We start from the raw sequence: 14,076 nt of genomic DNA on the forward strand, positions 1-14,076 counted from the left end.
CTCACCCCCCTCCAAAAACCACACACACAAACTCACTCTCCTGCTGGTAATAGCTTATCCAAAATGACTACTCTCCCTACAATGTGCATGAGCTATTACCAGCAGGAGAGTGAGTTTGTGTGTGTATGGGGGTGGGGGGGTGAGAAAACCTGGATTTGTGCTGGAAATGGCCCACCTTGATTATCATGCACATTGTGAAGAGAGTTGTCACTTTGGATGGGCTATTACCAGCAAAAGAGTGAGTTTGTGGGGGGGGGGGGGAGGGTGAGAACCTGGAAATGGCCCAACTTGATGATCACTTTAGATAAGCTATTACCAGCAGGACAGTGGGGTGGGAGGAGGTATTGTTTCATGGTCTCTGTGTGTATATAATGTCTTATGCATCCGATGAAGTGAGCTGTAACTCACGAAAGCTCATGCTCAAATAAATTGGTTAGTCTCTAAGGTGCCACAAGTACTCCTTTTCTTTTTGTTCTTTGCTGGCTATGTCTTGGGTCCATTGTTAACAGAGACCTTGGGGGAAATCCTGTGTGATTCTAGTTCCTTCTTTTTATTTTATTTTTTTAAGAACCACAAGAGCCAAGTAACATTGATGTCTAAGCACCTTGTATTGTCTCTAACTTATCCCTGCCCCCAAAGCCCACAACCCATTAAAGTTGCTTTTTTTTTTCCTGTTTAGTAGCTGTTGACCTATTCAGATTCGCACAATTGAACTTGGGGATACAGCATTCTCAGGGTATGCCTTAAGCATTGGAATGTTGATTGCTCACAGAACAAGGTAACAACAAAGATTTTAATTGACCTCGATAAACAATTTTGAGTAGAAAGAACAGGAGTACTTGTGGCACCGTATAGACTAACAAATTTATTAGAGCATAAGCTTTCGTGGGCATATCTTACTATATGTTCCATTCTATGCATCCGATGAAGTGGGCTGTAGCCCACGAAAGCTTATGCTCTAATAAATTTGTTAGTCTCTAAGGTGCCACAAGTACTCCTGTTTATTTTGTGGATACAGACTAACACGGCTGCTACTCTGAAACCTGAATTTTGAGTAGCTGCAGCTGCTCAAAAGCTGTGTTTCCCTAACAAACATAGGGTCCAATAATCCTGCAAAGGCTACCATATGTAATGCTCCTTACCATGTAGCCCCATTAACTTGACTAGAAGTGTTCCTAGTACTAAGCATTCTGCTTTGTGGGAGGCTTTGGATGGGTGGGGGCACTGCTGAAGAAATTGCACTTGTTTTTTTACAATTATTAATTCATATTGTAGTGGTGCTTCTTAAAGGCTGTCAAGGTTCCTTCCCCACTCTGAATTCTAGGGTACAGATGTGGGGACCTGCATGAAAGACTCCCTAAGCTTATTCTTACCAGCTTAGGTTAAAAACTTCCTCAAGGTACAAACTTTGCCTTGTCCTTGAACCCTATGCTGCCACCACGAAGCATGTTCAACAAAGAGCAGGGAAAGAGCCCACTTGGAGATGTCTTCGCCACAAAAATATCCCCCCAAGTCCTACACCCCCTTTCCTGGGGAAGGCTTGATAAAAATCCTCACCAATTTGCATAGGTGAACACAGACCCAAACCCTTGGATCTTAAGAACAACGAAAAAGCAATCAGGTTCTTAAAAGAAGAATTTTAATTGAAGAAAAAGTAAAAGAATCACCTCTGTAAAATCAGGATGGCAAATACCTTACAGGGTAATCAGATTCAAAACACAAATAATCCCTCTAGGCAAAACCTTAAGTTACAAAAAGACACAAACAGGAATATACATTCCATTCAGCACAACTATTTTACCAGCCATTAAACAAAAGAAAATCTAATGCATTTCTACCTAGATTGCTTACTGACTTTTTACAGGAGTTCTGAAGATCATTCCTGATCTGTTCCCAGCAAAAGTATCATGCAGACAGACCCTTGTTTCCTCCCCCTCCCCTCCCCCCAGCTTTGAAAGTATCTTGTCTCCTCATTGGTCATTTTGGTCAGGTGCCAGTGAGGTTATCCTAGCTTTTTAACCCTTTACAGGTGAAAGGGTTTTGCCTCTGGCCAGGAGGGATTTTATAGTTCTGTATACAGAAAGGTGGTTACCCTTCCCTTTATATTTAGGACTGAGGCTTCAACCAGTATTGGGGGACCCACTGTGCTAAGCCCTGTACAAATGTATAGTAAGATACAGTCTCTACCCCAAAGAACTTACAGTTTACATATTCAAGATTAAATGAAAGCGTAGAAAGATTAAGTGACTAGTCCAAGGTCGCCCAGCAGGGTAGAGCAGGAATAAAACCAGAGCCCCAGTCCAGTGTACTAGCTGCTGGACCCCACTGCTTTTCTGCTGTTGACGGGACACATTTGCATTCTTAACAAATGTTGGGAGGAGTACTGCTGCTTGGAAAAAGTGGAGTTAGTATAGTCAGAATCACCTGCCTTTTGGTTTCAGTGCAAAAATGCTATGTGGTGATTCAATTTTGATTTAAACTAAGCAAATTTTAGCAAATGGAAACTGCAAATGTTGGGTAAACTTTTAATGTCACCAGCAGCTTGAATCTCCCATAATCACAGAATTGTTGTAGAAAAGAATATTTGACTTTCTGGATATGTAATATTTCGGGTTATTTTATCAGTTTTAATATGTGGGGCTCCAGTTCTGTCCCACCATGAATCTCTCTTGTCATTGGAGCGTGTTGTGGGTTTTTTTTGTAGAACTTGATCTGTGCAATGGTCTCCGTTACCAGGCTAACTGCACATCTGCGTCCCCCACTCCCCCCCACCCCCCGTCTCTCTATAGCATATCCCCTCTCAGGCCTCAAACCATAGCTACTCTCTCCGGGTGGAATCTCACAATTCTCCCATTCTCAGACCTGGCCCTGGTGATCAGCTGTGATTTCTCTAGCAGCCCCGATATATGTTCGGTGTCCCCCAGCTCTCTCTCTGGGAGCTATGACAGTGGTATCTAGTAACCAAACAGTCTTCTTAAAGTATTATTTTATGTAGAATCACATGATAGAGAAAAATATCATAAACAATAAATCTGTTGACAACACTAGTTTGCCAGATGGCTGTCCACCTTCCATGTGGCAGTGCTGATAGGTCTAAGCTTTCTTAGATGCCCTGGGACAGTTAAGGTCTCACTCTTTCTCAGTCTCTTCCTTTAACTCACAAACCAATTATCTCTCGCCCTGAGCTGGGTGAGTGTTTTTTTTTTAAATCTTGCCCAGTCCTTTGATCCCTTCCTTTGTAAGAGAACAAGGCCTTCTTTAACTATCTATAGCCTTTTGGTCAGTTAGTTCCCAACACTGGCAAAACAGTGGTGTCACTTCAGGTTGGAACCTAAAGTAGGCTATTGTCCTCTAACTGCCCCCAACTGTTTTTTTGTTTTGTTTTGTTATAGTCAGTGTTGCTTCCTTTCTTGTTTTTTCCTCAAGAGATACCTATTAAGCCAGATCAGTACACTCATACAGGAAAGTCTAATAACCCCATTTATAGAAACTTCATCTCACTGAGCGTGTCCAATATGGTATTCATAAAACTACTGCATATCAGTATTCTTAATTTATTACATACTTGCTGTTGCAAATGCAGAGCTGCTAGCTGTCTGCAGCTCTGGATTAAAATGGTCTGTATTGAGCCATTCCGGCTTGGGGTGGGATGTAAGGGCTGGCTTCAAGTGGCATTTTATATCTGGGGCAAACTGGTTCAACAGTCTTCGCTATGTAACTTTTTGAGAAGAAAAATCTAATTACTGTGTCTAATTTGTAATTAGGAAAGTTTTCAATAGTGTGCAGATTTTCACACTCCTTATATCCTCATATAGCACTTTTAGAAATTCGTTTCCAAGAAAGATTCGCCAGATCTAAAGCTGGTGAAAATGGGTTCACTCTCTTGCACTAGCTAAAGAGTGGACTGTCTAAATGCGTCAGGCTTTAAGCAGAGCTTTGCGGATCTCCCTCTTAAGAAAAGCACATGCAGGGCAGATGCAATCCTAAGCACAAAAGGGGTGAGGGTGGGGAAGAGCTACTTTCCTGGGACAAAGTACTCGTTCCATGGATTGAGCATGATACAGAGACAGCTTTGCCTCTTATAGAGAAATAAGACCGCAAATGAGTCTAAAGACTAACAGTGTGAAAGTGAATGAATTGCAGGTCTCTCCTCAGTAATTTTTTTTATCTGTTTGCAGTGCACTTCGAGAGAGATTAAAATAGAGAGAATTAGAGTAAAAACAACCCCCCCCCCCGCCATCCTAGGAGAAGCAGGTGTAATTTTGTAGTTGGGCAGAGGGAAGTCTTCCTAATATTAAGTTCCTTTAGAGATGGTCGTGTGTGTGTAAAAATGTTGAATTTCATAATTACTACTTCACCTTTTAAATGCCTATATGGTCTCGTTCCAATCCCTGCAAACATTACATGTGTCATCCCATGGTTGTCTAATATTCTAGAAATCCAGTGGATATATTCAGTTGGATGTTGTCAGAGTAGCCATTCTAAAAGCTAGTCTGTAAATACAGGTCCACTGGTGTGCACCACATTCACGAATCACAGCTAGACTTTTCCTTCACTGTTTGTGACACTAGCCATTCTTAATAGGGAAGATGCAATTTATATCATGGTAATAATTAGTAGTCCAACTGCTTTTTGCCTGATGACCTGAGGTTAGCTCTTTTGTATTGCACTTTTTGTTTGGCTAAGCAGTGTCTTTTTGTTTGACAAAAACAATTGTTGGTGCAGCTAGACAGTTGGAAGTGTGCAAATGCTTTCCATGTAAGACTTTTTAGATAGAACTACTGCCAAGTTACAGTAGATCAGTTTGCTCAGTAGCCAAGACTTGGCCTATTACCTATCTCTGCATGTTTCTAAAGAGCCCAATCCTGTAATAGATAGATGCCCTTAGGCAACTGAGAATTCAGTGAAACTACAGTACTTGCATACATAAGTAATTTTATGTATATATGTGTGAGGGATCGGGGCCTTAATTACTTACAAAATTGAGATTAAGACTCGTGACCCAACCAGCAGGAATGGCAACTGCATATGGTTACCTGTGCAAACAACCAAACACTCTACCCAATTTGTCCATCTAAAATCCTAATCTAAAGAATAAAGTGGAAAGGAGAAGGTTTGTGCGTACTGATAGGCACTTGCAGTTTTAAGCCATTGTTTAATGGTACAACTACATTTTCAACACAAAGGTCTCTTGTATTGAATAGACCTGGCTCTTCAAGAGGAGGCTTTTTAGCAGCATTTTAAATAAACATCCTTTTTACTGCTGTTTAGTGTGTTAACTTTTTTTGTACAATTTGTGGGCAGTCTTTTATATTGAAAGCAAAAAAACTTCACTTGATTAAGTGGTTGGTTGAAAGGGGTTGGGAGTAACAGCATTTGAGTCACTTCCTTTTCTTCTGGATTTTCGAAACACATCTGACTCTTATCTGATTTGTACATTTAGTATAGAATGTGTTCTTTTCTTTATGGGGAATGTTAAAATATTGTTTAGAAAAATAAATCTTTACAAATCTGGAAAAGAGAGAAATCAATTTTTTATTTTTGGGATTCATTTTGAAATGCTAAATTTTTAGGACACGGGTTAACTGTTTGGTCTCTTCCATTTCCAGAGGAAGTGCTACAAAGATGTCAAACATCAAATTACACTCAGCAATACTGGGCTTCCTTATTTTTAAGTGTTACAAGAAAATTTTTGTCATACAGGGAAGACCTAAACTCTACATATTGCTCATTGAGCAAAGAAAAAGTAGTTTAAACCAGTTGTGTAACTGAAGAAAACACAAGAAAAAATGTAAACAATATTTTTATTATGGCCATTAGTAAAAGTCCAGCCAACAGTATTGTTCAGGAAGCAGTTGTACTTCAGTGGAGCAGAAATATGATTTGGGTTTATGTAGAATCCATCACTGCGCTATCTACAGTCCTTCTGTCAGTGCTTAATTTCTAATTAAAGTGGTGCTGGGGCTATGAACTGCCAAGCCTAGAAGTACTGGGGCTGAGCCCCGGTACAAATTAAGCACTGCCTTCTGTATATCTAATTTTTTGTATGAAGGTTGAACTATGTACTTGGGTGTTATCATGCATATGCCTGAAGTTTAATCTATGCCTGTACCTGACATGTGTGTAGCTTTACTGTAGTGAAAATGACTGACTGCTTTAATTATATATTGTGGTGTGGAGTGGAGGTGGATGAAGTCTCAGTTACTACAACAGGCAGGTTTCACCTAGAGCTGTGTAAATAACTGTTTGTTTACTGGCTATTCTGGGGCCTGCGGATTCATGTCTGGTCAATGTGAAATTTTTTTTTCAACTTTTGACAAACTGAAAAATTAAAAATTTATTTGGGTTGGACAAAATGTGTTTTGAAAACCAAATGTAGTGCTTTATTTCAAAGCTTTCTTAATTTTGAAGAAGAGAAAGTAATTTCAAATCAAAACATTTCATATTACTACTTTAAATAAAATATTTGGGTTTTGATTTTTCTTTCTCCTGATGAAAACAATTTGGCAAATTGCCAAAATGTTTTTGTTTGACCTGAATCTGCCTCCCTCAGTTGGTGGGGTCTGTGTATCTGGAAAAAGTCTTGTCTGAAACTTTGCGTGTGTGTGTGTGTTTGTGTGTTTCTAGCTCTAAGTTCAGGTATTTCAGGCAGCCAGTCCACCAGTGCTCCCTCGCTGTTTCCCCTCTCCCTTTACCCCCTTCACAGTCATCTAAAATAAGGACAGCTTTGCTTTCTTTTTTTAATTGAATTGCTTTATTTTGTTGTAAAATATTAGCGATTCCTATATTTTTATCTTAATTAAATATTTGGTTAAAACTTAATTTAAAATTACATCTTCATGCAGAAAGAGGAAACTGCCACCTTGGCTCAGTCCTTTCTGAAGTGAAATGAGACTTCTGCTTGAAAGGGACTGAGTAAAAACATCAGGATTTTGGTCCATAATGTGTGCTGAAAACTTTCACTGTCATTGTAAAGCAAACTTCTATGTGTTAGGATTTTGGACCCTGATCCTTCTTCCTATTAAATTGACATTAGTTTTGCTATTTGCTTCAATGGAAGCAGGATCAATTCATTAACAAGTAATTTTTAATAGGTACAATGCTTCTGTATTTCCAGTAAAAATTTCCTTTTAAGCAGTGCAGCTTATTAGACATTCATCATCAAGTTAAGGAATGTATTTTTTGGTGGGAGATTTTTCTCCTGAAATCTAACCCTCCTAATCTTTCTAAAATTCCCACTGGCTCAAACCTACAGAGGCATACCCTGGAGACTTTGTATGAGTGAAATATGTTTTTGTTCCTGCCATGAATGCTAATCTTTCTTCCCTATCAAATTTTAAGAATAAAATGTCCTTTATGAAGGAGAAACTCCTTGATTCATATACTTATGAAGTAAATGTAAAGAATACATATACTTAAATGTATTGTTGATTTATCTCAACAAACCCACAGTTTCTGTAAATATTATGTATTAGCAGTAACCACTAACTTCACAGCAACTGGTCTATTGCTCGATATTGATAGCAAGAAAAAAGCTATGTTCGGACACAGTGTCCTATTTGTTTAGTTCCTCCATTCTGTGTCTGCCCTCGAAGTTCTTTATATAGTATCCTCTTCTCTGTCTCTGGGAAGCACTGCACAGAGAGCTTCTAAGAGGTTTCACTTTACTTTTACAAGGAGTCTTAATGCAGATTGATAGTTTAGTTGTGCATAATATCCTCCTTTCTTTTTCAAGAGAAGCAGTTTTGCTGCAGGCATTTTAAAGCAAACCTATTTTTCATAACACAGGCTATCCCATTACAGTAAGTACTATTACTTGAGTCTCATCACCTTTTAACACCAGAATGTTGTAATTGTTTTAAGGAATTGCATACATTTGTCTTGGTTGTAATGACTTCTGTTTTCTGTTTTTGTGGTTTCTGTTTTATACAAACAACCCCCTCTCTTCCCCCAAAAAATGACACAATACTTCTGATATTTTAGGGATTTTTTGTGGATGACGGTAAACAGTTGTGTTAGTGAGTACGTTAAGAATAGCAAAATTATTAGGATATCAGTCTTTTGCTTCTAATTTCTATCATCAGTTTTTGGTGGCTTTTTTGGGGTGACGCAGGGATTGCGCTAAAAGTAGAAAATTAATTGTTTTGACTATAAAACAATGCTTCTAACTGTGACACTTTAATATCTCTGTGAAGCTCAGGCTGTTTGCTAGGCCATCTGTATGATGTGACCTAAAAGTGACTGACACAGCCATAGGCCAGCGACTTCACAAAGACCACCAACATGTGCACACTCTGTGGGTGGGTCTGTCTTGAAGTAATGCATGGCTGTGTGTTAGCAACATGCTGTATCTAGTTTCCATTCTGTTGTAATTTTTCTTTAGCTTTGGGATTGCTTGCAGAGTAAGGGAAGGGAAATAAGGTGCACAATAAGTATTGTAACTGACGCCACTACAGGGTGGTGTGCTTTCAGCATATCCATCTCTTGAGCTGTCTGGTCACAAGCTGTGTGTTTTGGGAGCTGAAGATGCCCCAGGTCTTTGGTGGGTTTGCCTAAAGTAAGAATTACTTTACTAGCGCGGTCATAAACAGAAATGTGCAAAAAGCACAAATACTTTCAATTAAAAGAACTGATTTTCCAACAGTTCCTAACCCAGCACATAGGGGCAGTTTGTTACTTTATACCCCTGTACCAGTCTTGTTAAGGCTTCCTGTGAACCATTATCCTTCTGTGCACAATCAGTTGTCCCCATGCCTCATGCTTACAAGACACTGTGCTGTATCCTTCTTCTGCAGCTATTACTGGTCCTCTTTCCCTGTCCTGCTCTTAACTTTCAATTCCGTTCTGGAGGCTATCTAACCTTCCCTCTGCAGCCATCTCTCAATCGTTGGCTACCACTGCTGCTCACGCACAGCTTCTGGATGTCTCCCAAGAGCCTGGTCTCCCCTAAACCTGGGATATTAATTCCTTTTTTGTCTAGGGAATTTCTGGAGCACTTTATTGGCCAGAGGCTGAACTGGGCACCCCAGTGCCCTCTCTTGGCTAGATCTTCCTCTTCCAGCTCAGCCATACTGGAGGTCCTGGAGGAGGGAACCCAATCATGAGCCAGTAGGTTCATTAGAGATTCAAATTTCCTGTTTTATCTTCAAGCTGCTTTTCCTTCATTAATAAGACAAATACAATATTGATCTTACAAAATTGAATCTGCATCCATTTAGCAGGGACAAAGTCCACACACCTTGTTTAACATACGTACTGTTTGTTAGCAAAAGGCCAACGTTTTCAGTCCTGGGTATCAAAGTTGGGTATGTACAGCCATGTTTAGAAGAAGCCTGACTCTTTCAGAGTTGTTGAGCACTTGCAGCTCCCATTGAAATCCCTCTCACTGACACCCAATCAGTCCGCTGTCCTTAGTTCAGCCCTCCCCGTTCCAGCTTCTATTTCATAATTTTGGGCAATGGCTTCCTTTCACCCTCTTAATATTAGAAGTGTGTGTTGCTTTGCTCATCTTAAATTCCTCGGAACGTCTGGTTTCTTTGGGTTTTATTTCTTTAATCAATGACACCTCTGTATGTCTTTTCAAGCCTCACAATTAGACCATCACTAATTCTGACACCCAAGTTTCCTAGTTACTCGATCAGCTGAAGTCACATGTGCTATTTGCTCTGTCAAAATATAGTAGTATGCAGCCTTCTTGTAGCCATGGTGATCCAAGGAAATTAGAGATGCAAGATGGGTGAGGCAATATCTTCTGTTGGTGACCGAGACAAGCTTTTGCATTTACACAGGTCACTGCACTCAGTATGAGAGCTAAATACAAGGTGGAGCAGATTATTGAGCTGTAGCACTCTGAGTATATTTTCCAGACCTGAAGAAGAGCTCTGTGTATGATCAAAAACTTGTCTCTTACCAACAGAAGTTGGTCCAATAAAAGACATTACCTCACCCACCTTGTGTCTCTAAAATACAGTAGGGAAGGGAATTATGGCATTCAACTTTGCATTAAACTCTGGATTTTTAATCCTGTCTATTCTTTTTCACTAATAACTGTGTAAAATGTTACCTTTAGAATTCACATCCGTTTCTTAATGCCTAGTTTCTTTAGAATGAATTACCGGTATATGTGGGAAATGTGCTCTAGAGTGGGTGCATAACTGGTTGAAAAACAGTACTCGGAGTACTTATCAATGGTTGGATGTCAGACTGGGAGGATGGATCTTGTGGGGTAGTTTAGGGGCCTGTCCTGGGCTTGGTAGTAGTCTGGCTGGTGGAGTGAAGAATATGCTTATAACATTTGTGCATGATTGCAAGCTGGGAGGGTTGCTAGCAGTTTGGAGGACTGAATTAGCTTTCAAAAGGACCTTGACAAATTTAGTCTGAAATCAACCAAGTTAAGTCAATAAAGACAAGTGCAAAGTGCTACATTTGGGATGGAAAAATTAAATGCATGGATACAAAATAGGGAATAACTGGTTGGATATTAGAACTGCTGAAAGGGATCTTGGGGTTACAGTGGATCACAAATTGAATATGAGCCAACAGTGTGGTGCAGTTGTGAAAAAAGGCTAATGTCCTTCTGGGATGTGCAATGTAATACACTGGGGATAAACTGATCTTCTCTGCTTGGCAGGGGTGGGGTCTCAGGTGAGTCTTGTGTCCAGTTTTGGGCTGAACATTCTAGAAGAGATGTGGACAAATTGGAGCATCCAGAGGAGAGTAACCATCAAAGGTTTAGAAAACCTGACCTAGGAAGAAAGGTTAAAAAACAAACAAAACCTCTGTGCATGTTTAGTCTTGAGAAAAGAAGACTGTGTGAAAGGGGGGCCTGATAAGTTTTCAGGTATGTTAAGGGCTGTTCTAGAGGACTGTGATCAATTGTTCTGTCTACTAAAGGTAGAACTAGAAGTAATGGCCTTTATCTGCATCAAGGGAGATCTAGGTTAGATGTTAGGATATCCTTTCTAATTATAAGGATAGTTAAGTAGTCATGGAATTGGTTATCGAAGGAGGCTGTGGAAGCCCTGTCTTTGTAGGTTTTAAGCAAAGATTAGATGAACACCTGTGGTCAAAGTATACGTGGTCCTGCCTCAGGGCTGGATTAATGACCACTTCACATTTTGATCAATTTTTATGTGCTGGGTGGCCCCTTTTAAAGAAACTGGCCTTTCGTCATTAATAACATTAACATGAATAAGTAACTGTTCTTGTTACCTGTTTTGCTATCTCTAATTTACCAGCCGAGCATATGAAATATTTTCAGTAGATTGGAAAATGTATATTTAGTCAGCAGTAAGTCTCTTCTATTAGCATGAAATCCACCCACTTCCTAGAGTGTCTTTGTATAGCATGGGGTGATTTATATTTGTGGGAGATGGATTTTGCCCTCCGACTTGTAGATAGGGTGTATTTAGACCACGCTTCTTTGGCTAATATTCTGGAATACCAACCCACTAGATACATGTAAACATGGATCAGATATAGACCATGTATTAAACTACAGCAATATAAAATTAACGCTGGCCTACATTAAATGGGTTAAAAACTGGCAAATGGACACGTTTCAATGTAATTGCAAACTGGGAATCATCACTGATGTTGTGTGTTTCTAGTGGAGTTTTGAAGAGATTAACTTTTTTTAAATCAATGACCTGGAAGTTTGCAGATGACCCAGACTGGTAAGTAATGAAGAGGACAGATTTCTGGTATACACCCATGTGGATTGCTTGGTAAACAGAGTGCAAGCAAATAATACACTTTTTTTTAATATGGTCAAACACTAAGTCATACGTGTAGTACAAAGACCGTAGACCATATTTACGGGGAAATATCCTGGGAAGCAGTGAGTCTGAAAAAGACTTAGAGGTTCTGGTGGGTAATCAGCTGAACGTGAGCACCTGGTGTGACACTGGCCAAAAAGGCTGATGCAATCCTTGGATATATGAACAGGGGAATCTTGAATGGAAATAGGGAGAATATTACCCCTGTATTTGGTGGTGGTGTGACTGCTGCTAGAATACTGTAGCCAAGTCTAGTGTCTACATGTCAAGAAAGATTTTGACAAATTGGAAAAGGTTCAGAGAAGAGCCATGAGAATGATTGAAGCATTAGTAAATGTGCCTTATCGTGATAGACTCAAAGAACTCAATCCATTTAGCTTCACAAAGAGAAGGTTAAGAGTGATTTGATTGTTCACCGTGTAGATACTTACAGACTGCAAATATTTGATCTAGCAGAGAAAGGTATAACAGAATCCAATGGCTGGAAGTTAAAGCCAGACAAATTCAGACTGGAAATAAGGCATACATTTTTAACGGTGAAAGTAATTAACCACTGGAAAATTTAATAAGGGTTGTGGTGGATTCTCCATCACTGACAATGTTTTTCTAACACATGGACTGGAAATTATTTTGGGGAAGTTCTGTGCCCTGTGTTATAAAAGAGTTTAGAGCAGACAATCAAAACCGTCCCCTCTGGCCTTAGAATCTATTAATCTGTGTTTATTTGCTCTTTGCCTCTGGAGGGCATTAATTTTTGTTTAAAGCTTTCCATTCCTGCTAAAGAGGAGCATACAGTTTCCCCTATAGTGTGAATACCAGCAGACAACTTTACCTCTAGCGGCAGTCAAGGTGTCTTATTTATTTATTAAAATAGTATAAAGTTACAGCAAACTTGCTCTATTGTATGTTTGCATTGCTTACTATATTTTGAAAAGTTAAAGTGCAAAAGACTCCTGAACAACAAAACATTCCCCCCCCCCAAAGCCATTATCTTGCTGTCATGTTAAACACAAGCCTACCCCTTGCAGAAACAATTTTTTGCATATTAGGATCTGTGTCTTTGTGTTTTGTACCATACTTTGAATTTGAGAATTGAAACCTTGCAGCTCAAAGTGCATTAGCTGAACAGCATTTAAAGTATCAGTTCCTCAAATTTACTCCCTTTTTTCATATTTCTATGCAAAGCTTTGCATATATACTCTGTATTTTCAGTTGTTAAAACAGAAAATGAAAAGGAGTACTAGTGGCACCTTAGAGACTAAACAATTTATTTGAGCACAAGCTTTCGTGAGCTACAGCTCACTTCATTGGCTGTCTCCTCACTGTGTTTTCCACTGAATGCATCTGATGAAGTGAGCTGTAGCTCATGAAAGCTTATGCTCGAATAAATTGGTTATTCTCTGAGGTGCCACAAGTCGTCCTTTTCTTTTTGCGAATACAGACTAACACGGCTGCTACTCTGAAAACAGAAAATGTGATTCTAGTCTGAGACAAACAATTTACACCAGCATAGTTCCTATCTTTGAAAATCTGCTATGGTGCATGCTGTTCCAATATGTTATACTGGCTAGTGAACAGGTGCCATGCATCTTTTTTTTAAATCCTCATTAATTGTACACCCTCTGCCTCTTAAGTCCTACAGGGAGGCCAGGCAAAAAGAACACTGTTGGCTCAGTAGTCTGACACCCAGCAGGGTACTGGGTCAAGCCATTTGATTATAGACTAGAAAGCCAGAAAGGACCACTGAGGTCATCTAGTTTGACCTGTATAATACAGGCCATAGAACTTCTTTAAATTTAATTCCTGTTTTGAACTAGAGCGTACCTTTTTAAAAAAATATCCAACCTTGATTTTAAAAATTGCCAGCGATGATGAATCCATCACTACACTGGTTAGATGTTCCACTGGTTAATTATCCTCACTGTTAAGGATATGCCATTCAAATTGAGGTCCCCTGTGATCAGGTTTTTTTCCTACACATTATAGATAGGCGCGTGAGGAGGCGGTCATTCTAGTCTCTAGTGTGATTTGGTGATCTACAGCAGAAACCAGCTGGTACCCCATGAATATTGTAAATTGGAGCTATGTTGTAACAAGGTTTCAGACAGCTGTGTTGTCATGGGTTGCCTAAATTGACTTGTTTGTAGGTCAGCGGTTTACAAATTGTCTAATACGGCAGACTTATTCTGCAATTATAAATATTCACAACTGTGGTAATTCAGAAAACCAACTCTCCTTCTCTTATCTTTGTGCTCTCCCAGTCCTGGGCCATCTGTGCACTGAGTGACCTCTGGTGTAA

At 39.6% G+C, this 14,076-nt stretch overlaps 1 protein-coding gene across 3 annotated transcripts in view; it reads left to right on the forward strand.

Moving 5' to 3' along the window:
- Window positions 1-14,076, forward strand: part of LNPEP (leucyl and cystinyl aminopeptidase) — a 103,889-nt gene that overhangs the window by 35,231 nt on the left and 54,582 nt on the right. Inside the window, exon 1 of one of the 3 annotated variants that reach the window (XM_077817233.1) lies at window positions 9,012-9,108. The exons of the other annotated variants lie outside the window; for them this stretch is intronic. The gene's annotated coding sequence lies outside the window, so the exon portion shown is untranslated. Of the gene's footprint in view, window positions 1-9,011; window positions 9,109-14,076 lie in introns of those variants that run through there. 3 annotated transcript variants of the gene reach the window in all.

The sequence above is a fragment of the Eretmochelys imbricata genome, chromosome 5 (genome assembly GCF_965152235.1).
Source record: "Eretmochelys imbricata isolate rEreImb1 chromosome 5, rEreImb1.hap1, whole genome shotgun sequence".
NCBI lineage: Eukaryota > Metazoa > Chordata > Testudines > Cheloniidae > Eretmochelys > Eretmochelys imbricata.